This window comes from Microcebus murinus, chromosome 23 (genome assembly GCF_040939455.1).
Source record: "Microcebus murinus isolate Inina chromosome 23, M.murinus_Inina_mat1.0, whole genome shotgun sequence".
Taxonomy (NCBI): Eukaryota; Metazoa; Chordata; class Mammalia; order Primates; family Cheirogaleidae; genus Microcebus; species Microcebus murinus.
The window spans coordinates 1769113-1791874 of NC_134126.1; the positions used below are offsets into that span (position 1 = coordinate 1769113).

The following is a 22762-nucleotide window of genomic DNA, read 5'->3' on the forward strand; positions in this document are numbered from 1 at the left end:
ACTCACACAAGATGCGCCTCCACGGCTGGACTCGCCAAGGTGGAGCCCTCCCAGCCCCCCTCGTCTCCTCGCCCGGCCTCCTTCACCTACCCGCTGCCCACCCCCAGCGCGTCGCTGCCTCCCGCTGACTGCGCACGCCCGGGACGCTCGCCCTTTGACCCCAGCCAGGGGCCGCCCTCCCCCACAACCCCTTTCAGCTGCGCCCCCCCCTCGCCCTGTGGGTGGGCTGCCGCCTATTCCCCCGGGCCAGGGCTGGGGCACAGCCAGTGTATGGGGCGTCTCTCTCTGGGGATGTGTCCCATGGGTGGGGTGGGGTGGCGTGGTTTGGGGGGCGCTGAAGAAATCAGTCCCCTCCATCTCCTACCTCTGGAAAACGCCCAAGCCCGTGGAGAACTGCCGGCACCGCTTCGTGGGGGCCGGGACCCTCCTCCGTGTCCTCCTGTGGCCCAGTCCAAGGGGCCTGGGCCTGGCCGGGGCTGCATTGGACCCCGACCACCCTGGCGTGTGGACTCGCTAAAAATCGGCCATTAGATATTGGATTCCAGCTTCCTGGAGGTCATTTCACTAATGAGTGCACCGGAAAGAGTTTCCTAATCCATCTGTGAGGGTGGCAACTGAAAGAGAATTTGAAAGCTGACAGAATAGGCGAGGGAAGGCATAGGAGATTTCCACACCCAGCAAGGAAGACTTTCCCGAAATGGAAGAAAGAAACGAGCAAACAGAGACACCGGTAGCCCGCCCGGAAAAGAGTCTGCCCCTGAGAGAAAGCACCCTGACCAGGTTCACCCGTGGGTGGGTGGGTGGCGAGCTAGCGGCATTCAGAAGAGCGAGGCCCGCAGTCTGTGCGGAAGACACCTGCGCTCGGGTGTGTGTGGCGGCGCGATTCACAAGCAGCTCTAGACGTTAAACCAAGGAGAAGCCAGGGAGTTCCCAACGCCCCAGGTGTCCTCAGCCCACGACTGGCTGCTGTGGGAATGCGAAGCCCGGCTCCTGGTCTCAGAGCGGGGTTCCCAGGAGGATCAGGCTGAAGCTGGGACTCGGCCTCAAAGTGTCCCCTCGCATGGCCACCCCCTTCCCCTTCCTGCTCCTCTACTCCTGGTGCCCCTCCATCCAGGGGCCAGACCTTAAAGAGTCACCGCAAGAGAATCCTGGTCCCAAAGGAGCCTTCTGGGGGACCGGTGCTGAGAGAGGTTGTGGGCATGGCCCGCTGGGGCTCTGCCCGACCCAGGGCTGAGAGATGCCACCTCCCAGCTCTGGGTCCCTGCAGGAAGTGTTGGCAAGCACAGGGCCGGTCCTCCAAAGGCCCAGGTGCAGGGAGCCCAGGCCAAGCAGCCTGTGGAAGAAGCCACTTGCCGTGCCACCCCGGGAACAGGACTGCAGGCCCTGGCCCTTCCCACGTCCTCCTCCTCCTCCTCCTCCTCCTCCTCCCCCCCGGCCCCCCCCCACAGGGCACAGGGCTCAGAGACACCTCAGACTCTTGCTACCCAAAGTGCAAAGGGCATCAGTTGCTCCTCCAACCCCCCCGCCCAGCAGACCACGTTGTCCAGCCAGCCCCCGGGCCTCCCTGGGGTGCCCAGCACAAAAGTGCAGACACCCACCGGACCCTCAATCTCAGTTTTCGGATGTTTTTGCCACTCTAAGGACCCGCAGGCCAGCTGGGCCTTCGGGCAGGACAGAGAGCCCCGGAATCCGACGTGGAGAGCTGCGTGTACGTCCCCATCAGGAGGCGGTCCCCACCTCCGCGGCTCTCCCCTTGCGGGGAGCGGCAGCCCAGCCGGCAGCCGCAGGGCCTCAGGGAAGACACCAGGCTGGGCCCCCGCGGCACAGCGGGGGCACGTCCCCCGCACTCACGCGACTTAGGGACGGCTGCTGGAGACTGCTGCGGCCACCCTGCTGCCGGGTTTCTGGAGGGCTTCCTGGAAGCAGCGTCCACACCAAGCCCTTGGAAGGCCCAGGCGACGGAGGAGCCGGTCAGGCAGGGGCCGAGGACGGTGAGAGGCCGGGCGGGCGGGAAGGAGCATGTCAGGCAGGGGCAGAGGACGGTGACAGGCCGGGCGGGGAGGAGCCGGTCAGGCGGGGGCCCAGGACAGTGACGGGCCTGGCCGGGGAGGAGTGCCTCAGGCAGGGGCAGAGGAGACGGGGGCTGGGTAAGGGTTAGGGTGACAGTTAGGGCACAATTCACAATCGCAAAGACGTGGAAGCCACCCGAGTGCCCATCCATCCAGGAGTGCATGAATAAAATGTGGCGCGTGGACACCACGGAGTGCCATTCGGCTGTGAGGAGCAGCGGTGAGAGGGCGTCTCTCGTGTTCTCCTGGCCAGAGCTGGAACCCGTTCCAGTAAGCCAGGTATCCCAAGAATGGACACACGAGCACCACGTGAGCGCGCTCACCAGCAAATTGGTACGAATGGATGGACGCCTAAGTGGACAGAGAGGAGTCACCTTCATCGGGTGGGTGTCGGGCGGGTGGGGGGAGGGGAGGGGCATACACATCCATTAGGCATGGGGTGGGTGCGCACCGACTGGGGGATGGGCGCACTTGAAGCTCTGACCCGAGGGGGGAGGCTTGGAGAGGGCAAGGCACCCGACCTTAACATTGGTACCCCCACAATACGCTGGAACAACATGAGAGGTATATGAATAAGAACACGGGGGGGGGGGGCCGGGCGCGGTGGCTCACGCCTGTAATCCTAGCTCTCTGGGAGGCCGAGGCGGGCGGATTGCTCCAGGTCAGGAGTTCGAAACCAGCCTGAGCAAGAGCGAGACCCCGTCTCTACTAAAAATAGAAAGAAATTAATTGGCCAACTAATATATATAGAAAAACACAGCCGGGCGTGGTGGTGCATGCCTGTAGTCCCAACTACTCGGGAGGCTGAGGCAGCAGGATTGCTTGAGCCCGGAGATTGAGGTTGCTGTGAGCTAGGCTGACGCCATGGCACTCACTCTAGCCTGGGCAGCAAAACGAGACTCTGTCTCAAAAAAAAAAAAAAAAAGAACACAGGGGGGAGGCCGGCACGGGCAACACATGTCACCTGAATACTTGTACTCCCATCATCTGCTTGAAGAGAGAGAGAAAAGAAACTGCAATCATAGAGGTAAGAGACACTTTTTAAAAATAATGAATCCGAAGAGAAAAGTAAAAGGAGGCCTGTGGAGCAGGTCTGGGTGTGACTCCGGATCCCCCAACATCAGGTGCCACCACCAAAGATTCCTGCGTGTAGCCCATAGAACCCCAAAAGCAACGGGACGAGTTCTGGTCACATACTCCCTCAAAATGACATCCTGGCCTTCTTCTGGAACTCCCTCCCCTCTCAGACTCTCAAGGTTTCCTCCAGCGTGTCGGTTCCCACAGAGCAGACCTTTGGTCTGAGACCTGACAGTCCAGATGCCACGCATGCTGCCGCGTGGCGGCGGTGTCGCGGCTTGGGACAAGAGGAGGCCCCACGGTGCGGGCTGGGGCGCCAGGCACCGCGCGGGCGCTGAGAGTGGGGGTGACCCGCACCCCGGGCCGCCGCCGCGCTCCCAGAAAGGGGACAGAACAAGAGGCAAAAAAAAAAAAAAAAAAAAAGCAGCAGCCTGTGGCACCCGGTATTCCCAGGCGGTCTCCCATCCAAGTACTAACCAGGCCCGACCCTGCTTAGCTTCCGAGACCAGACGAGATCGGGGGCGTTCAGGGTGGTGTGGCCCTAGACGGCGGCGGAGGGCGCCCCTGCCCCGCTCGAGAAGCCGAGCCTCTCTGGGCTTCCCCGCCGCCGCCTCCCGCCCCAGGCCCCGCGCCGGGCCGGGCCGGTTGAGTTCGCAGGGACGGGGGTGATGGGCGGGGCGGGGCGGGGCGGGGCGGCGGGCTGTCTCTCTATACACACACACACACTCACACTCACTCACACTCACACAAGATGCGCCTCCACGGCTGGACTCGCCAAGGTGGAGCCCTCCCAGCCCCCCTCGTCTCCTCGCCCGGCCTCCTTCACCTACCCGCTGCCCACCCCCAGCGCGTCGCTGCCTCCCGCTGACTGCGCACGCGCGGGACGCTCGCCCTTTGACCCCAGCCAGGGGCCGCCCTCCCCCACAACCCCTTTCAGCTGCGCCCCCCCCTCGCCCTGTGGGTGGGCTGCCGCCTATTCCCCCGGGCCAGGGCTGGGGCACAGCCAGTGTATGGGGCGTCTCTCTCTGGGGATGTGTCCCATGGGTGGGGTGGGGTGGCGTGGTTTGGGGGGCGCTGAAGAAATCAGTCCCCTCCATCTCCTACCTCTGGAAAACGCCCAAGCCCGTGGAGAACTGCCGGCACCGCTTCGTGGGGGCCGGGACCCTCCTCCGTGTCCTCCTGTGGCCCAGTCCAAGGGGCCTGGGCCTGGCCGGGGCTGCATTGGACCCCGACCACCCTGGCGTGTGGACTCGCTAAAAATCGGCCATTAGATATTGGATTCCAGCTTCCTGGAGGTCATTTCACTAATGAGTGCACCGGAAAGAGTTTCCTAATCCATCTGTGAGGGTGGCAACTGAAAGAGAATTTGAAAGCTGACAGAATAGGCGAGGGAAGGCATAGGAGATTTCCACACCCAGCAAGGAAGACTTTCCCGAAATGGAAGAAAGAAACGAGCAAACAGAGACACCGGTAGCCCGCCCGGAAAAGAGTCTGCCCCTGAGAGAAAGCACCCTGACCAGGTTCACCCGTGGGTGGGTGGGTGGCGAGCTAGCGGCATTCAGAAGAGCGAGGCCCGCAGTCTGTGTGGAAGACACCTGCGCTCGGGTGTGTGTGGCGGCGCGATTCACAAGCAGCTCTAGACGTTAAACCAAGGAGAAGCCAGGGAGTTCCCAACGCCCCAGGTGTCCTCAGCCCACGACTGGCTGCTGTGGGAATGCGAAGCCCGGCTCCTGGTCTCAGAGCGGGGTTCCCAGGAGGATCAGGCTGAAGCTGGGACTCGGCCTCAAAGTGTCCCCTCGCATGGCCACCCCCTTCCCCTTCCTGCTCCTCTACTCCTGGTGCCCCTCCATCCAGGGGCCAGACCTTAAAGAGTCACCGCAAGAGAATCCTGGTCCCAAAGGAGCCTTCTGGGGGACCGGTGCTGAGAGAGGTTGTGGGCATGGCCCGCTGGGGCTCTGCCCGACCCAGGGCTGAGAGATGCCACCTCCCAGCTCTGGGTCCCTGCAGGAAGTGTTGGCAAGCACAGGGCCGGTCCTCCAAAGGCCCAGGTGCAGGGAGCCCAGGCCAAGCAGCCTGTGGAAGAAGCCACTTGCCGTGCCACCCCGGGAACAGGACTGCAGGCCCCGGCCCTTCCCACGTCCTCCTCCTCCTCCTCCTCCTCCTCCCCCCCGGCCCCCCCCCACAGGGCACAGGGCTCAGAGACACCTCAGACTCTTGCTACCCAAAGTGCAAAGGGCATCAGTTGCTCCTCCAACCCCCCCGCCCAGCAGACCACGTTGTCCAGCCAGCCCCCGGGCCTCCCTGGGGTGCCCAGCACAAAAGTGCAGACACCCACCGGACCCTCAATCTCAGTTTTCGGATGTTTTTGCCACTCTAAGGACCCGCAGGCCAGCTGGGCCTTCGGGCAGGACAGAGAGCCCCGGAATCCGACGTGGAGAGCTGCGTGTACGTCCCCATCAGGAGGCGGTCCCCACCTCCGCGGCTCTCCCCTTGCGGGGAGCGGCAGCCCAGCCGGCAGCCGCAGGGCCTCAGGGAAGACACCAGGCTGGGCCCCCGCGGCACAGCGGGGGCACGTCCCCCGCACTCACGCGACTTAGGGACGGCTGCTGGAGACTGCTGCGGCCACCCTGCTGCCGGGTTTCTGGAGGGCTTCCTGGAAGCAGCGTCCACACCAAGCCCTTGGAAGGCCCAGGCGACGGAGGAGCCGGTCAGGCAGGGGCCGAGGACGGTGAGAGGCCGGGCGGGCGGGAAGGAGCATGTCAGGCAGGGGCAGAGGACGGTGACAGGCCGGGCGGGGAGGAGCCGGTCAGGCGGGGGCCCAGGACAGTGACGGGCCTGGCCGGGGAGGAGTGCCTCAGGCAGGGGCAGAGGAGACGGGGGCTGGGTAAGGGTTAGGGTGACAGTTAGGGCACAATTCACAATCGCAAAGACGTGGAAGCCACCCGAGTGCCCATCCATCCAGGAGTGCATGAATAAAATGTGGCGCGTGGACACCACGGAGTGCCATTCGGCTGTGAGGAGCAGCGGTGAGAGGGCGTCTCTCGTGTTCTCCTGGCCAGAGCTGGAACCCGTTCCAGTAAGCCAGGTATCCCAAGAATGGACACACGAGCACCACGTGAGCGCGCTCACCAGCAAATTGGTACGAACGGATGGACGCCTAAGTGGACAGAGAGGAGTCACCTTCATCGGGTGGGTGTCGGGCGGGTGGGGGGAGGGGAGGGGCATACACATCCATTAGGCATGGGGTGGGTGCGCACCGACTGGGGGATGGGCGCACTTGAAGCTCTGACCCGAGGGGGGAGGCTTGGAGAGGGCAAGGCACCCGACCTTAACATTGGTACCCCCACAATACGCTGGAACAACATGAGAGGTATATGAATAAGAACACAGGGGGGGGGGCCGGGCGCGGTGGCTCACGCCTGTAATCCTAGCTCTCTGGGAGGCCGAGGCGGGCGGATTGCTCCAGGTCAGGAGTTCGAAACCAGCCTGAGCAAGAGCGAGACCCCGTCTCTACTAAAAATAGAAAGAAATTAATTGGCCAGCTAATATATATAGAAAAACACAGCCGGGCGTGGTGGTGCATGCCTGTAGTCCCAACTACTCGGGAGGCTGAGGCAGCAGGATTGCTTGAGCCCGGAGATTGAGGTTGCTGTGAGCTAGGCTGACGCCATGGCACTCACTCTAGCCTGGGCAGCAAAACGAGACTCTGTCTCAAAAAAAAAAAAAAAAAGAACACAGGGGGGAGGGGGGCACGGGCAACACATGTCACCTGAATACTTGTACTCCCATCATCTGCTTGAAGAGAGAGAGAAAAGAAACTGCAATCATAGAGGTAAGAGACACTTTTTAAAAATAATGAATCCGAAGTGAAAAGTAAAAGGAGGCCTGTGGAGCAGGTCTGGGTGTGACTCCGGATCCCCCAACATCAGGTGCCACCACCAAAGATTCCTGCGTGTAGCCCATAGAACCCCAAAAGCAACGGGACGAGTTCTGGTCACATACTCCCTCAAAATGACATCCTGGCCTTCTTCTGGAACTCCCTCCCCTCTCAGACTCTCAAGGTTTCCTCCAGCGTGTCGGTTCCCACAGAGCAGACCTTTGGTCTGAGACCTGACAGTCCAGATGCCACGCATGCTGCCGCGTGGCGGCGGTGTCGCGGCTTGGGACAAGAGGAGGCCCCACGGTGCGGGCTGGGGCGCCAGGCACCGCGCGGGCGCTGAGAGTGGGGGTGACCCGCACCCCGGGCCGCCGCCGCGCTCCCAGAAAGGGGACAGAACAAGAGGCAAAAAAAAAAAAAAAAAAAAGCAGCAGCCTGTGGCACCCGGTATTCCCAGGCGGTCTCCCATCCAAGTACTAACCAGGCCCGACCCTGCTTAGCTTCCGAGACCAGACGAGATCGGGGGCGTTCAGGGTGGTGTGGCCCTAGACGGCGGCGGAGGGCGCCCCTGCCCCGCTCGAGAAGCCGAGCCTCTCTGGGCTTCCCCGCCGCCGCCTCCCGCCCCAGGCCCCGCGCCGGGCCGGGCCGGTTGAGTTCGCAGGGACGGGGGTGATGGGCGGGGCGGGGCGGGGCGGGGCGGGGCGGGGGGCTGTCTCTCTATACACACACACACACTCACACTCACTCACACTCACACAAGATGCGCCTCCACGGCTGGACTCGCCAAGGTGGAGCCCTCCCAGCCCCCCTCGTCTCCTCGCCTGGCCTCCTTCACCTACCCGCTGCCCACCCCCAGCGCGTCGCTGCCTCCCGCTGACTGCGCACGCCCGGGACGCTCGCCCTTTGACCCCAGCTAGGGGCCGCCCTCCCCCACAACCCCTTTCAGCTGCGCCCCCCCCTCGCCCTGTGGGTGGGCTGCCGCCTATTCCCCCGGGCCAGGGCTGGGGCACAGCCAGTGTATGGGGCGTCTCTCTCTGGGGATGTGTCCCATGGGTGGGGTGGGGTGGCGTGGTTTGGGGGGCGCTGAAGAAATCAGTCCCCTCCATCTCCTACCTCTGGAAAACGCCCAAGCCCGTGGAGAACTGCCGGCACCGCTTCGTGGGGGCCGGGACCCTCCTCCGTGTCCTCCTGTGGCCCAGTCCAAGGGGCCTGGGCCTGGCCGGGGCTGCATTGGACCCCGACCACCCTGGCGTGTGGACTCGCTAAAAATCGGCCATTAGATATTGGATTCCAGCTTCCTGGAGGTCATTTCACTAATGAGTGCACCGGAAAGAGTTTCCTAATCCATCTGTGAGGGTGGCAACTGAAAGAGAATTTGAAAGCTGACAGAATAGGCGAGGGAAGGCATAGGAGATTTCCACACCCAGCAAGGAAGACTTTCCCGAAATGGAAGAAAGAAACGAGCAAACAGAGACACCGGTAGCCCGCCCGGAAAAGAGTCTGCCCCTGAGAGAAAGCACCCTGACCAGGTTCACCCGTGGGTGGGTGGGTGGCGAGCTAGCGGCATTCAGAAGAGCGAGGCCCGCAGTCTGTGCGGAAGACACCTGCGCTCGGGTGTGTGTGGCGGCGCGATTCACAAGCAGCTCTAGACGTTAAACCAAGGAGAAGCCAGGGAGTTCCCAACGCCCCAGGTGTCCTCAGCCCACGACTGGCTGCTGTGGGAATGCGAAGCCCGGCTCCTGGTCTCAGAGCGGGGTTCCCAGGAGGATCAGGCTGAAGCTGGGACTCGGCCTCAAAGTGTCCCCTCGCATGGCCACCCCCTTCCCCTTCCTGCTCCTCTACTCCTGGTGCCCCTCCATCCAGGGGCCAGACCTTAAAGAGTCACCGCAAGAGAATCCTGGTCCCAAAGGAGCCTTCTGGGGGACCGGTGCTGAGAGAGGTTGTGGGCATGGCCCGCTGGGGCTCTGCCCGACCCAGGGCTGAGAGATGCCACCTCCCAGCTCTGGGTCCCTGCAGGAAGTGTTGGCAAGCACAGGGCCGGTCCTCCAAAGGCCCAGGTGCAGGGAGCCCAGGCCAAGCAGCCTGTGGAAGAAGCCACTTGCCGTGCCACCCCGGGAACAGGACTGCAGGCCCTGGCCCTTCCCACGTCCTCCTCCTCCTCCTCCTCCTCCTCCTCCCCCCCGGCCCCCCCCCACAGGGCACAGGGCTCAGAGACACCTCAGACTCTTGCTACCCAAAGTGCAAAGGGCATCAGTTGCTCCTCCAACCCCCCCGCCCAGCAGACCACGTTGTCCAGCCAGCCCCCGGGCCTCCCTGGGGTGCCCAGCACAAAAGTGCAGACACCCACCGGACCCTCAATCTCAGTTTTCGGATGTTTTTGCCACTCTAAGGACCCGCAGGCCAGCTGGGCCTTCGGGCAGGACAGAGAGCCCCGGAATCCGACGTGGAGAGCTGCGTGTACGTCCCCATCAGGAGGCGGTCCCCACCTCCGCGGCTCTCCCCTTGCGGGGAGCGGCAGCCCAGCCGGCAGCCGCAGGGCCTCAGGGAAGACACCAGGCTGGGCCCCCGCGGCACAGCGGGGGCACGTCCCCCGCACTCACGCGACTTAGGGACGGCTGCTGGAGACTGCTGCGGCCACCCTGCTGCCGGGTTTCTGGAGGGCTTCCTGGAAGCAGCGTCCACACCAAGCCCTTGGAAGGCCCAGGCGACGGAGGAGCCGGTCAGGCAGGGGCCGAGGACGGTGAGAGGCCGGGCGGGCGGGAAGGAGCATGTCAGGCAGGGGCAGAGGACGGTGACAGGCCGGGCGGGGAGGAGCCGGTCAGGCGGGGGCCCAGGACAGTGACGGGCCTGGCCGGGGAGGAGTGCCTCAGGCAGGGGCAGAGGAGACGGGGGCTGGGTAAGGGTTAGGGTGACAGTTAGGGCACAATTCACAATCGCAAAGACGTGGAAGCCACCCGAGTGCCCATCCATCCAGGAGTGCATGAATAAAATGTGGCGCGTGGACACCACGGAGTGCCATTCGGCTGTGAGGAGCAGCGGTGAGAGGGCGTCTCTCGTGTTCTCCTGGCCAGAGCTGGAACCCGTTCCAGTAAGCCAGGTATCCCAAGAATGGACACACGAGCACCACGTGAGCGCGCTCACCAGCAAATTGGTACGAACGGATGGACGCCTAAGTGGACAGAGAGGAGTCACCTTCATCGGGTGGGTGTCGGGCGGGTGGGGGGAGGGGAGGGGCATACACATCCATTAGGCATGGGGTGGGTGCGCACCGACTGGGGGATGGGCGCACTTGAAGCTCTGACCCGAGGGGGGAGGCTTGGAGAGGGCAAGGCACCCGACCTTAACATTGGTACCCCCACAATACGCTGGAACAACATGAGAGGTATATGAATAAGAACACGGGGGGGGGGGGGGCCGGGCGCGGTGGCTCACGCCTGTAATCCTAGCTCTCTGGGAGGCCGAGGCGGGCGGATTGCTCCAGGTCAGGAGTTCGAAACCAGCCTGAGCAAGAGCGAGACCCCGTCTCTACTAAAAATAGAAAGAAATTAATTGGCCAACTAATATATATAGAAAAACACAGCCGGGCGTGGTGGTGCATGCCTGTAGTCCCAACTACTCGGGAGGCTGAGGCAGCAGGATTGCTTGAGCCCGGAGATTGAGGTTGCTGTGAGCTAGGCTGACGCCATGGCACTCACTCTAGCCTGGGCAGCAAAACGAGACTCTGTCTCAAAAAAAAAAAAAAAAAGAACACAGGGGGGAGGCCGGCACGGGCAACACATGTCACCTGAATACTTGTACTCCCATCATCTGCTTGAAGAGAGAGAGAAAAGAAACTGCAATCATAGAGGTAAGAGACACTTTTTAAAAATAATGAATCCGAAGAGAAAAGTAAAAGGAGGCCTGTGGAGCAGGTCTGGGTGTGACTCCGGATCCCCCAACATCAGGTGCCACCACCAAAGATTCCTGCGTGTAGCCCATAGAACCCCAAAAGCAACGGGACGAGTTCTGGTCACATACTCCCTCAAAATGACATCCTGGCCTTCTTCTGGAACTCCCTCCCCTCTCAGACTCTCAAGGTTTCCTCCAGCGTGTCGGTTCCCACAGAGCAGACCTTTGGTCTGAGACCTGACAGTCCAGATGCCACGCATGCTGCCGCGTGGCGGCGGTGTCGCGGCTTGGGACAAGAGGAGGCCCCACGGTGCGGGCTGGGGCGCCAGGCACCGCGCGGGCGCTGAGAGTGGGGGTGACCCGCACCCCGGGCCGCCGCCGCGCTCCCAGAAAGGGGACAGAACAAGAGGCAAAAAAAAAAAAAAAAAAAAAAAGCAGCAGCCTGTGGCACCCGGTATTCCCAGGGGGTCTCCCATCCAAGTACTAACCAGGCCCGACCCTGCTTAGCTTCCGAGACCAGACGAGATCGGGGGCGTTCAGGGTGGTGTGGCCCTAGACGGCGGCGGAGGGCGCCCCTGCCCCGCTCGAGAAGCCGAGCCTCTCTGGGCTTCCCCGCCGCCGCCTCCCGCCCCAGGCCCCGCGCCGGGCCGGGCCGGTTGAGTTCGCAGGGACGGGGGTGATGGGCGGGGCGGGGCGGGGCGGGGCGGGGGGCTGTCTCTCTATACACACACACACACTCACACTCACTCACACTCACACAAGATGCGCCTCCACGGCTGGACTCGCCAAGGTGGAGCCCTCCCAGCCCCCCTCGTCTCCTCGCCCGGCCTCCTTCACCTACCCGCTGCCCACCCCCAGCGCGTCGCTGCCTCCCGCTGACTGCGCACGCCCGGGACGCTCGCCCTTTGACCCCAGCCAGGGGCCGCCCTCCCCCACAACCCCTTTCAGCTGCGCCCCCCCCTCGCCCTGTGGGTGGGCTGCCGCCTATTCCCCCGGGCCAGGGCTGGGGCACAGCCAGTGTATGGGGCGTCTCTCTCTGGGGATGTGTCCCATGGGTGGGGTGGGGTGGCGTGGTTTGGGGGGCGCTGAAGAAATCAGTCCCCTCCATCTCCTACCTCTGGAAAACGCCCAAGCCCGTGGAGAACTGCCGGCACCGCTTCGTGGGGGCCGGGACCCTCCTCCGTGTCCTCCTGTGGCCCAGTCCAAGGGGCCTGGGCCTGGCCGGGGCTGCATTGGACCCCGACCACCCTGGCGTGTGGACTCGCTAAAAATCGGCCATTAGATATTGGATTCCAGCTTCCTGGAGGTCATTTCACTAATGAGTGCACCGGAAAGAGTTTCCTAATCCATCTGTGAGGGTGGCAACTGAAAGAGAATTTGAAAGCTGACAGAATAGGCGAGGGAAGGCATAGGAGATTTCCACACCCAGCAAGGAAGACTTTCCCGAAATGGAAGAAAGAAACGAGCAAACAGAGACACCGGTAGCCCGCCCGGAAAAGAGTCTGCCCCTGAGAGAAAGCACCCTGACCAGGTTCACCCGTGGGTGGGTGGGTGGCGAGCTAGCGGCATTCAGAAGAGCGAGGCCCGCAGTCTGTGCGGAAGACACCTGCGCTCGGGTGTGTGTGGCGGCGCGATTCACAAGCAGCTCTAGACGTTAAACCAAGGAGAAGCCAGGGAGTTCCCAACGCCCCAGGTGTCCTCAGCCCACGACTGGCTGCTGTGGGAATGCGAAGCCCGGCTCCTGGTCTCAGAGCGGGGTTCCCAGGAGGATCAGGCTGAAGCTGGGACTCGGCCTCAAAGTGTCCCCTCGCATGGCCACCCCCTTCCCCTTCCTGCTCCTCTACTCCTGGTGCCCCTCCATCCAGGGGCCAGACCTTAAAGAGTCACCGCAAGAGAATCCTGGTCCCAAAGGAGCCTTCTGGGGGACCGGTGCTGAGAGAGGTTGTGGGCATGGCCCGCTGGGGCTCTGCCCGACCCAGGGCTGAGAGATGCCACCTCCCAGCTCTGGGTCCCTGCAGGAAGTGTTGGCAAGCACAGGGCCGGTCCTCCAAAGGCCCAGGTGCAGGGAGCCCAGGCCAAGCAGCCTGTGGAAGAAGCCACTTGCCGTGCCACCCCGGGAACAGGACTGCAGGCCCCGGCCCTTCCCACGTCCTCCTCCTCCTCCTCCTCCTCCTCCCCCCCGGCCCCCCCCCACAGGGCACAGGACTCAGAGACACCTCAGACTCTTGCTACCCAAAGTGCAAAGGGCATCAGTTGCTCCTCCAACCCCCCCGCCCAGCAGACCACGTTGTCCAGCCAGCCCCCGGGCCTCCCTGGGGTGCCCAGCACAAAAGTGCAGACACCCACCGGACCCTCAATCTCAGTTTTCGGATGTTTTTGCCACTCTAAGGACCCGCAGGCCAGCTGGGCCTTCGGGCAGGACAGAGAGCCCCGGAATCCGACGTGGAGAGCTGCGTGTACGTCCCCATCAGGAGGCGGTCCCCACCTCCGCGGCTCTCCCCTTGCGGGGAGCGGCAGCCCAGCCGGCAGCCGCAGGGCCTCAGGGAAGACACCAGGCTGGGCCCCCGCGGCACAGCGGGGGCACGTCCCCCGCACTCACGCGACTTAGGGACGGCTGCTGGAGACTGCTGCGGCCACCCTGCTGCCGGGTTTCTGGAGGGCTTCCTGGAAGCAGCGTCCACACCAAGCCCTTGGAAGGCCCAGGCGACGGAGGAGCCGGTCAGGCAGGGGCCGAGGACGGTGAGAGGCCGGGCGGGCGGGAAGGAGCATGTCAGGCAGGGGCAGAGGACGGTGACAGGCCGGGCGGGGAGGAGCCGGTCAGGCGGGGGCCCAGGACAGTGACGGGCCTGGCCGGGGAGGAGTGCCTCAGGCAGGGGCAGAGGAGACGGGGGCTGGGTAAGGGTTAGGGTGACAGTTAGGGCACAATTCACAATCGCAAAGACGTGGAAGCCACCCGAGTGCCCATCCATCCAGGAGTGCATGAATAAAATGTGGCGCGTGGACACCACGGAGTGCCATTCGGCTGTGAGGAGCAGCGGTGAGAGGGCGTCTCTCGTGTTCTCCTGGCCAGAGCTGGAACCCGTTCCAGTAAGCCAGGTATCCCAAGAATGGACACACGAGCACCACGTGAGCGCGCTCACCAGCAAATTGGTACGAACGGATGGACGCCTAAGTGGACAGAGAGGAGTCACCTTCATCGGGTGGGTGTCGGGCGGGTGGGGGGAGGGGAGGGGCATACACATCCATTAGGCATGGGGTGGGTGCGCACCGACTGGGGGATGGGCGCACTTGAAGCTCTGACCCGAGGGGGGAGGCTTGGAGAGGGCAAGGCACCCGACCTTAACATTGGTACCCCCACAATACGCTGGAACAACATGAGAGGTATATGAATAAGAACACAGGGGGGGGGGCCGGGCGCGGTGGCTCACGCCTGTAATCCTAGCTCTCTGGGAGGCCGAGGCGGGCGGATTGCTCCAGGTCAGGAGTTCGAAACCAGCCTGAGCAAGAGCGAGACCCCGTCTCTACTAAAAATAGAAAGAAATTAATTGGCCAACTAATATATATAGAAAAACACAGCCGGGCGTGGTGGTGCATGCCTGTAGTCCCAACTACTCGGGAGGCTGAGGCAGCAGGATTGCTTGAGCCCGGAGATTGAGGTTGCTGTGAGCTAGGCTGACGCCATGGCACTCACTCTAGCCTGGGCAGCAAAACGAGACTCTGTCTCAAAAAAAAAAAAAAAAAAGAACACAGGGGGGAGGGGGGCACGGGCAACACATGTCACCTGAATACTTGTACTCCCATCATCTGCTTGAAGAGAGAGAGAAAAGAAACTGCAATCATAGAGGTAAGAGACACTTTTTAAAAATAATGAATCCGAAGTGAAAAGTAAAAGGAGGCCTGTGGAGCAGGTCTGGGTGTGACTCCGGATCCCCCAACATCAGGTGCCACCACCAAAGATTCCTGCGTGTAGCCCATAGAACCCCAAAAGCAACGGGACGAGTTCTGGTCACATACTCCCTCAAAATGACATCCTGGCCTTCTTCTGGAACTCCCTCCCCTCTCAGACTCTCAAGGTTTCCTCCAGCGTGTCGGTTCCCACAGAGCAGACCTTTGGTCTGAGACCTGACAGTCCAGATGCCACGCATGCTGCCGCGTGGCGGCGGTGTCGCGGCTTGGGACAAGAGGAGGCCCCACGGTGCGGGCTGGGGCGCCAGGCACCGCGCGGGCGCTGAGAGTGGGGGTGACCCGCACCCCGGGCCGCCGCCGCGCTCCCAGAAAGGGGACAGAACAAGAGGCAAAAAAAAAAAAAAAAAAAAGCAGCAGCCTGTGGCACCCGGTATTCCCAGGCGGTCTCCCATCCAAGTACTAACCAGGCCCGACCCTGCTTAGCTTCCGAGACCAGACGAGATCGGGGGCGTTCAGGGTGGTGTGGCCCTAGACGGCGGCGGAGGGCGCCCCTGCCCCGCTCGAGAAGCCGAGCCTCTCTGGGCTTCCCCGCCGCCGCCTCCCGCCCCAGGCCCCGCGCCGGGCCGGGCCGGTTGAGTTCGCAGGGACGGGGGTGATGGGCGGGGCGGGGCGGGGCGGGGGGCTGTCTCTCTATACACACACACACACTCACACTCACTCACACTCACACAAGATGCGCCTCCACGGCTGGACTCGCCAAGGTGGAGCCCTCCCAGCCCCCCTCGTCTCCTCGCCCGGCCTCCTTCACCTACCCGCTGCCCACCCCCAGCGCGTCGCTGCCTCCCGCTGACTGCGCACGCCCGGGACGCTCGCCCTTTGACCCCAGCCAGGGGCCGCCCTCCCCCACAACCCCTTTCAGCTGCGCCCCCCCCTCGCCCTGTGGGTGGGCTGCCGCCTATTCCCCCGGGCCAGGGCTGGGGCACAGCCAGTGTATGGGGCGTCTCTCTCTGGGGATGTGTCCCATGGGTGGGGTGGGGTGGCGTGGTTTGGGGGGCGCTGAAGAAATCAGTCCCCTCCATCTCCTACCTCTGGAAAACGCCCAAGCCCGTGGAGAACTGCCGGCACCGCTTCGTGGGGGCCGGGACCCTCCTCCGTGTCCTCCTGTGGCCCAGTCCAAGGGGCCTGGGCCTGGCCGGGGCTGCATTGGACCCCGACCACCCTGGCGTGTGGACTCGCTAAAAATCGGCCATTAGATATTGGATTCCAGCTTCCTGGAGGTCATTTCACTAATGAGTGCACCGGAAAGAGTTTCCTAATCCATCTGTGAGGGTGGCAACTGAAAGAGAATTTGAAAGCTGACAGAATAGGCGAGGGAAGGCATAGGAGATTTCCACACCCAGCAAGGAAGACTTTCCCGAAATGGAAGAAAGAAACGAGCAAACAGAGACACCGGTAGCCCGCCCGGAAAAGAGTCTGCCCCTGAGAGAAAGCACCCTGACCAGGTTCACCCGTGGGTGGGTGGGTGGCGAGCTAGCGGCATTCAGAAGAGCGAGGCCCGCAGTCTGTGCGGAAGACACCTGCGCTCGGGTGTGTGTGGCGGCGCGATTCACAAGCAGCTCTAGACGTTAAACCAAGGAGAAGCCAGGGAGTTCCCAACGCCCCAGGTGTCCTCAGCCCACGACTGGCTGCTGTGGGAATGCGAAGCCCGGCTCCTGGTCTCAGAGCGGGGTTCCCAGGAGGATCAGGCTGAAGCTGGGACTCGGCCTCAAAGTGTCCCCTCGCATGGCCACCCCCTTCCCCTTCCTGCTCCTCTACTCCTGGTGCCCCTCCATCCAGGGGCCAGACCTTAAAGAGTCACCGCAAGAGAATCCTGGTCCCAAAGGAGCCTTCTGGGGGACCGGTGCTGAGAGAGGTTGTGGGCATGGCCCGCTGGGGCTCTGCCCGACCCAGGGCTGAGAGATGCCACCTCCCAGCTCTGGGTCCCTGCAGGAAGTGTTGGCAAGCACAGGGCCGGTCCTCCAAAGGCCCAGGTGCAGGGAGCCCAGGCCAAGCAGCCTGTGGAAGAAGCCACTTGCCGTGCCACCCCGGGAACAGGACTGCAGGCCCTGGCCCTTCCCACGTCCTCCTCCTCCTCCTCCTCCTCCTCCTCCCCCCCGGCCCCCCCCCACAGGGCACAGGGCTCAGAGACACCTCAGACTCTTGCTACCCAAAGTGCAAAGGGCATCAGTTGCTCCTCCAACCCCCCCGCCCAGCAGACCACGTTGTCCAGCCAGCCCCCGGGCCTCCCTGGGGTGCCCAGCACAAAAGTGCAGACACCCACCGGACCCTCAATCTCAGTTTTCGGATGTTTTTGCCACTCTAAGGACCCGCAGGCCAGCTGGGCCTTCGGGCAGGACAGAGAGCCCCGGAATCCGACGTGGAGAGCTGCGTGTACGTCCCCATCAGGAGGCGGTCCCCACCTCCGCGGCTCTCCCCTTGCGGGGAGCGGCAGCCCAGCCGGCAGCCGCAGGGCCTCAGGGAAGACACCAGGCTGGGCCCCCGCGGCACAGCGGGGGCACGTCCCCCGCACTCACGCGACTTAGGGACGGCTGCTGGAGACTGCTGCGGCCACCCTGCTGCCGGGTTTCTGGAGGGCTTCCTGGAAGCAGCGTCCACACCAAGCCCTTGGAAGGCCCAGGCGACGGAGGAGCCGGTCAGGCAGGGGCCGAGGACGGTGAGAGGCCGGGCGGGCGGGAAGGAGCATGTCAGGCAGGGGCAGAGGACGGTGACAGGCCGGGCGGGGAGGAGCCGGTCAGGCGGGGGCCCAGGACAGTGACGGGCCTGGCCGGGGAGGAGTGCCTCAGGCAGGGGCAGAGGAGACGGGGGCTGGGTAAGGGTTAGGGTGACAGTTAGGGCACAATTCACAATCGCAAAGACGTGGAAGCCACCCGAGTGCCCATCCATCCAGGAGTGCATGAATAAAATGTGGCGCGTGGACACCACGGAGTGCCATTCGGCTGTGAGGAGCAGCGGTGAGAGGGCGTCTCTCGTGTTCTCCTGGCCAGAGCTGGAACCCGTTCCAGTAAGCCAGGTATCCCAAGAATGGACACACGAGCACCACGTGAGCGCGCTCACCAGCAAATTGGTACGAACGGATGGACGCCTAAGTGGACAGAGAGGAGTCACCTTCATCGGGTGGGTGTCGGGCGGGTGGGGGGAGGGGAGGGGCATACACATCCATTAGGCATGGGGTGGGTACGCACCGACTGGGGGATGGGCGCACTTGAAGCTCTGACCCGAGGGGGGAGGCTTGGAGAGGGCAAGGCACCCGACCTTAACATTGGTACCCCCACAATACGCTGGAACAACATGAGAGGTATATGAATAAGAACACGGGGGGGGGGCCGGGCGCGGTGGCTCACGCCTGTAATCCTAGCTCTCTGGGAGGCCGAGGCGGGCGGATTGCTCCAGGTCAGGAGTTCGAAACCAGCCTGAGCAAGAGCGAGACCCCGTCTCTACTAAAAATAGAAAGAAATTAATTGGCCAACTAATATATATAGAAAAACACAGCCGGGCGTGGTGGTGCATGCCTGTAGTCCCAACTACTCGGGAGGCTGAGGCAGCAGGATTGCTTGAGCCCGGAGATTGAGGTTGCTGTGAGCTAGGCTGACGCCATGGCACTCACTCTAGCCTGGGCAGCAAAACGAGACTCTGTCTCAAAAAAAAAAAAAAAAAGAACACAGGGGGGAGGCCGGCACGGGCAACACATGTCACCTGAATACTTGTACTCCCATCATCTGCTTGAAGAGAGAGAGAAAAGAAACTGCAATCATAGAGGTAAGAGACACTTTTTAAAAATAATGAATCCGAAGAGAAAAGTAAAAGGAGGCCTGTGGAGCAGGTCTGGGTGTGACTCCGGATCCCCCAACATCAGGTGCCACCACCAAAGATTCCTGCGTGTAGCCCATAGAACCCCAAAAGCAACGGGACGAGTTCTGGTCACATACTCCCTCAAAATGACATCCTGGCCTTCTTCTGGAACTCCCTCCCCTCTCAGACTCTCAAGGTTTCCTCCAGCGTGTCGGTTCCCACAGAGCAGACCTTTGGTCTGAGACCTGACAGTCCAGATGCCACGCATGCTGCCGCGTGGCGGCGGTGTCGCGGCTTGGGACAAGAGGAGGCCCCACGGTGCGGGCTGGGGCGCCAGGCACCGCGCGGGCGCTGAGAGTGGGGGTGACCCGCACCCCGGGCCGCCGCCGCGCTCCCAGAAAGGGGACAGAACAAGAGGCAAAAAAAAAAAAAAAAAAAAAAGCAGCAGCCTGTGGCACCCGGTATTCCCAGGCGGTCTCCCATCCAAGTACTAACCAGGCCCGACCCTGCTTAGCTTCCGAGACCAGACGAGATCGGGGGCGTTCAGGGTGGTGTGGCCCTAGACGGCGGCGGAGGGCGCCCCTGCCCCGCTCGAGAAGCCGAGCCTCTCTGGGCTTCCCCGCCGCCGCCTCCCGCCCCAGGCCCCGCGCCGGGCCGGGCCGGTTGAGTTCGCAGGGACGGGGGTGATGGGCGGGGCGGGGCGGGGCGGGGCGGGGGGCTGTCTCTCTATACACACACACACACTCACACTCACTCACACTCACACAAGATGCGCCTCCACGGCTGGACTCGCCAAGGTGGAGCCCTCCCAGCCCCCCTCGTCTCCTCGCCCGGCCTCCTTCACCTACCCGCTGCCCACCCCCAGCGCGTCGCTGCCTCCCGCTGACTGCGCACGCGCGGGACGCTCGCCCTTTGACCCCAGCCAGGGGCCGCCCTCCCCCACAACCCCTTTCAGCTGCGCCCCCCCCTCGCCCTGTGGGTGGGCTGCCGCCTATTCCCCCGGGCCAGGGCTGGGGCACAGCCAGTGTATGGGGCGTCTCTCTCTGGGGATGTGTCCCATGGGTGGGGTGGGGTGGCGTGGTTTGGGGGGCGCTGAAGAAATCAGTCCCCTCCATCTCCTACCTCTGGAAAACGCCCAAGCCCGTGGAGAACTGCCGGCACCGCTTCGTGGGGGCCGGGACCCTCCTCCGTGTCCTCCTGTGGCCCAGTCCAAGGGGCCTGGGCCTGGCCGGGGCTGCATTGGACCCCGACCACCCTGGCGTGTGGACTCGCTAAAAATCGGCCATTAGATATTGGATTCCAGCTTCCTGGAGGTCATTTCACTAATGAGTGCACCGGAAAGAGTTTCCTAATCCATCTGTGAGGGTGGCAACTGAAAGAGAATTTGAAAGCTGACAGAATAGGCGAGGGAAGGCATAGGAGATTTCCACACCCAGCAAGGAAGACTTTCCCGAAATGGAAGAAAGAAACGAGCAAACAGAGACACCGGTAGCCCGCCCGGAAAAGAGTCTGCCCCTGAGAGAAAGCACCCTGACCAGGTTCACCCGTGGGTGGGTGGGTGGCGAGCTAGCGGCATTCAGAAGAGCGAGGCCCGCAGTCTGTGTGGAAGACACCTGCGCTCGGGTGTGTGTGGCGGCGCGATTCACAAGCAGCTCTAGACGTTAAACCAAGGAGAAGCCAGGGAGTTCCCAACGCCCCAGGTGTCCTCAGCCCACGACTGGCTGCTGTGGGAATGCGAAGCCCGGCTCCTGGTCTCAGAGCGGGGTTCCCAGGAGGATCAGGCTGAAGCTGGGACTCGGCCTCAAAGTGTCCCCTCGCATGGCCACCCCCTTCCCCTTCCTGCTCCTCTACTCCTGGTGCCCCTCCATCCAGGGGCCAGACCTTAAAGAGTCACCGCAAGAGAATCCTGGTCCCAAAGGAGCCTTCTGGGGGACCGGTGCTGAGAGAGGTTGTGGGCATGGCCCGCTGGGGCTCTGCCCGACCCAGGGCTGAGAGATGCCACCTCCCAGCTCTGGGTCCCTGCAGGAAGTGTTGGCAAGCACAGGGCCGGTCCTCCAAAGGCCCAGGTGCAGGGAGCCCAGGCCAAGCAGCCTGTGGAAGAAGCCACTTGCCGTGCCACCCCGGGAACAGGACTGCAGGCCCCGGCCCTTCCCACGTCCTCCTCCTCCTCCTCCTCCTCCTCCCCCCCGGCCCCCCCCCACAGGGCACAGGGCTCAGAGACACCTCAGACTCTTGCTACCCAAAGTGCAAAGGGCATCAGTTGCTCCTCCAACCCCCCCGCCCAGCAGACCACGTTGTCCAGCCAGCCCCCGGGCCTCCCTGGGGTGCCCAGCACAAAAGTGCAGACACCCACCGGACCCTCAATCTCAGTTTTCGGATGTTTTTGCCACTCTAAGGACCCGCAGGCCAGCTGGGCCTTCGGGCAGGACAGAGAGCCCCGGAATCCGACGTGGAGAGCTGCGTGTACGTCCCCATCAGGAGGCGGTCCCCACCTCCGCGGCTCTCCCCTTGCGGGGAGCGGCAGCCCAGCCGGCAGCCGCAGGGCCTCAGGGAAGACACCAGGCTGGGCCCCCGCGGCACAGCGGGGGCACGTCCCCCGCACTCACGCGACTTAGGGACGGCTGCTGGAGACTGCTGCGGCCACCCTGCTGCCGGGTTTCTGGAGGGCTTCCTGGAAGCAGCGTCCACACCAAGCCCTTGGAAGGCCCAGGCGACGGAGGAGCCGGTCAGGCAGGGGCCGAGGACGGTGAGAGGCCGGGCGGGCGGGAAGGAGCATGTCAGGCAGGGGCAGAGGACGGTGACAGGCCGGGCGGGGAGGAGCCGGTCAGGCGGGGGCCCAGGACAGTGACGGGCCTGGCCGGGGAGGAGTGCCTCAGGCAGGGGCAGAGGAGACGGGGGCTGGGTAAGGGTTAGGGTGACAGTTAGGGCACAATTCACAATCGCAAAGACGTGGAAGCCACCCGAGTGCCCATCCATCCAGGAGTGCATGAATAAAATGTGGCGCGTGGACACCACGGAGTGCCATTCGGCTGTGAGGAGCAGCGGTGAGAGGGCGTCTCTCGTGTTCTCCTGGCCAGAGCTGGAACCCGTTCCAGTAAGCCAGGTATCCCAAGAATGGACACACGAGCACCACGTGAGCGCGCTCACCAGCAAATTGGTACGAACGGATGGACGCCTAAGTGGACAGAGAGGAGTCACCTTCATCGGGTGGGTGTCGGGCGGGTGGGGGGAGGGGAGGGGCATACACATCCATTAGGCATGGGGTGGGTGCGCACCGACTGGGGGATGGGCGCACTTGAAGCTCTGACCCGAGGGGGGAGGCTTGGAGAGGGCAAGGCACCCGACCTTAACATTGGTACCCCCACAATACGCTGGAACAACATGAGAGGTATATGAATAAGAACACAGGGGGGGGGGCCGGGCGCGGTGGCTCACGCCTGTAATCCTAGCTCTCTGGGAGGCCGAGGCGGGCGGATTGCTCCAGGTCAGGAGTTCGAAACCAGCCTGAGCAAGAGCGAGACCCCGTCTCTACTAAAAATAGAAAGAAATTAATTGGCCAGCTAATATATATAGAAAAACACAGCCGGGCGTGGTGGTGCATGCCTGTAGTCCCAACTACTCGGGAGGCTGAGGCAGCAGGATTGCTTGAGCCCGGAGATTGAGGTTGCTGTGAGCTAGGCTGACGCCATGGCACTCACTCTAGCCTGGGCAGCAAAACGAGACTCTGTCTCAAAAAAAAAAAAAAAAAAAGAACACAGGGGGGAGGGGGGCACGGGCAACACATGTCACCTGAATACTTGTACTCCCATCATCTGCTTGAAGAGAGAGAGAAAAGAAACTGCAATCATAGAGGTAAGAGACACTTTTTAAAAATAATGAATCCGAAGTGAAAAGTAAAAGGAGGCCTGTGGAGCAGGTCTGGGTGTGACTCCGGATCCCCCAACATCAGGTGCCACCACCAAAGATTCCTGCGTGTAGCCCATAGAACCCCAAAAGCAACGGGACGAGTTCTGGTCACATACTCCCTCAAAATGACATCCTGGCCTTCTTCTGGAACTCCCTCCCCTCTCAGACTCTCAAGGTTTCCTCCAGCGTG

The 22762-nt window shown here is 62.8% G+C and overlaps 5 non-coding genes across 5 annotated transcripts; all 5 read right to left on the reverse strand.

The window, feature by feature from the left end:
- Window positions 1–3574: 3574 nt before the first annotated feature.
- On the reverse strand, window positions 3575–3693 carry LOC142863911 (5S ribosomal RNA). Its single transcript, XR_012914576.1, has one exon. It is a non-coding gene; the product is annotated as a 5S ribosomal RNA (ribosomal RNA).
- A 3762-nt stretch (window positions 3694–7455) lies between these two features.
- Window positions 7456–7574, reverse strand: LOC142863912 (5S ribosomal RNA). The gene has a single exon (XR_012914577.1). It is a non-coding gene; the product is annotated as a 5S ribosomal RNA (ribosomal RNA).
- Window positions 7575–11350: 3776 nt separating this feature from the next.
- On the reverse strand, window positions 11351–11469 carry LOC142863928 (5S ribosomal RNA). Its single transcript, XR_012914593.1, has one exon. It is a non-coding gene; the product is annotated as a 5S ribosomal RNA (ribosomal RNA).
- A 3763-nt stretch (window positions 11470–15232) lies between these two features.
- Window positions 15233–15351, reverse strand: LOC142863914 (5S ribosomal RNA). The gene has a single exon (XR_012914579.1). It is a non-coding gene; the product is annotated as a 5S ribosomal RNA (ribosomal RNA).
- Window positions 15352–19112: 3761 nt separating this feature from the next.
- On the reverse strand, window positions 19113–19231 carry LOC142863915 (5S ribosomal RNA). The gene has a single exon (XR_012914580.1). It is a non-coding gene; the product is annotated as a 5S ribosomal RNA (ribosomal RNA).
- Window positions 19232–22762: the final 3531 nt, after the last annotated feature.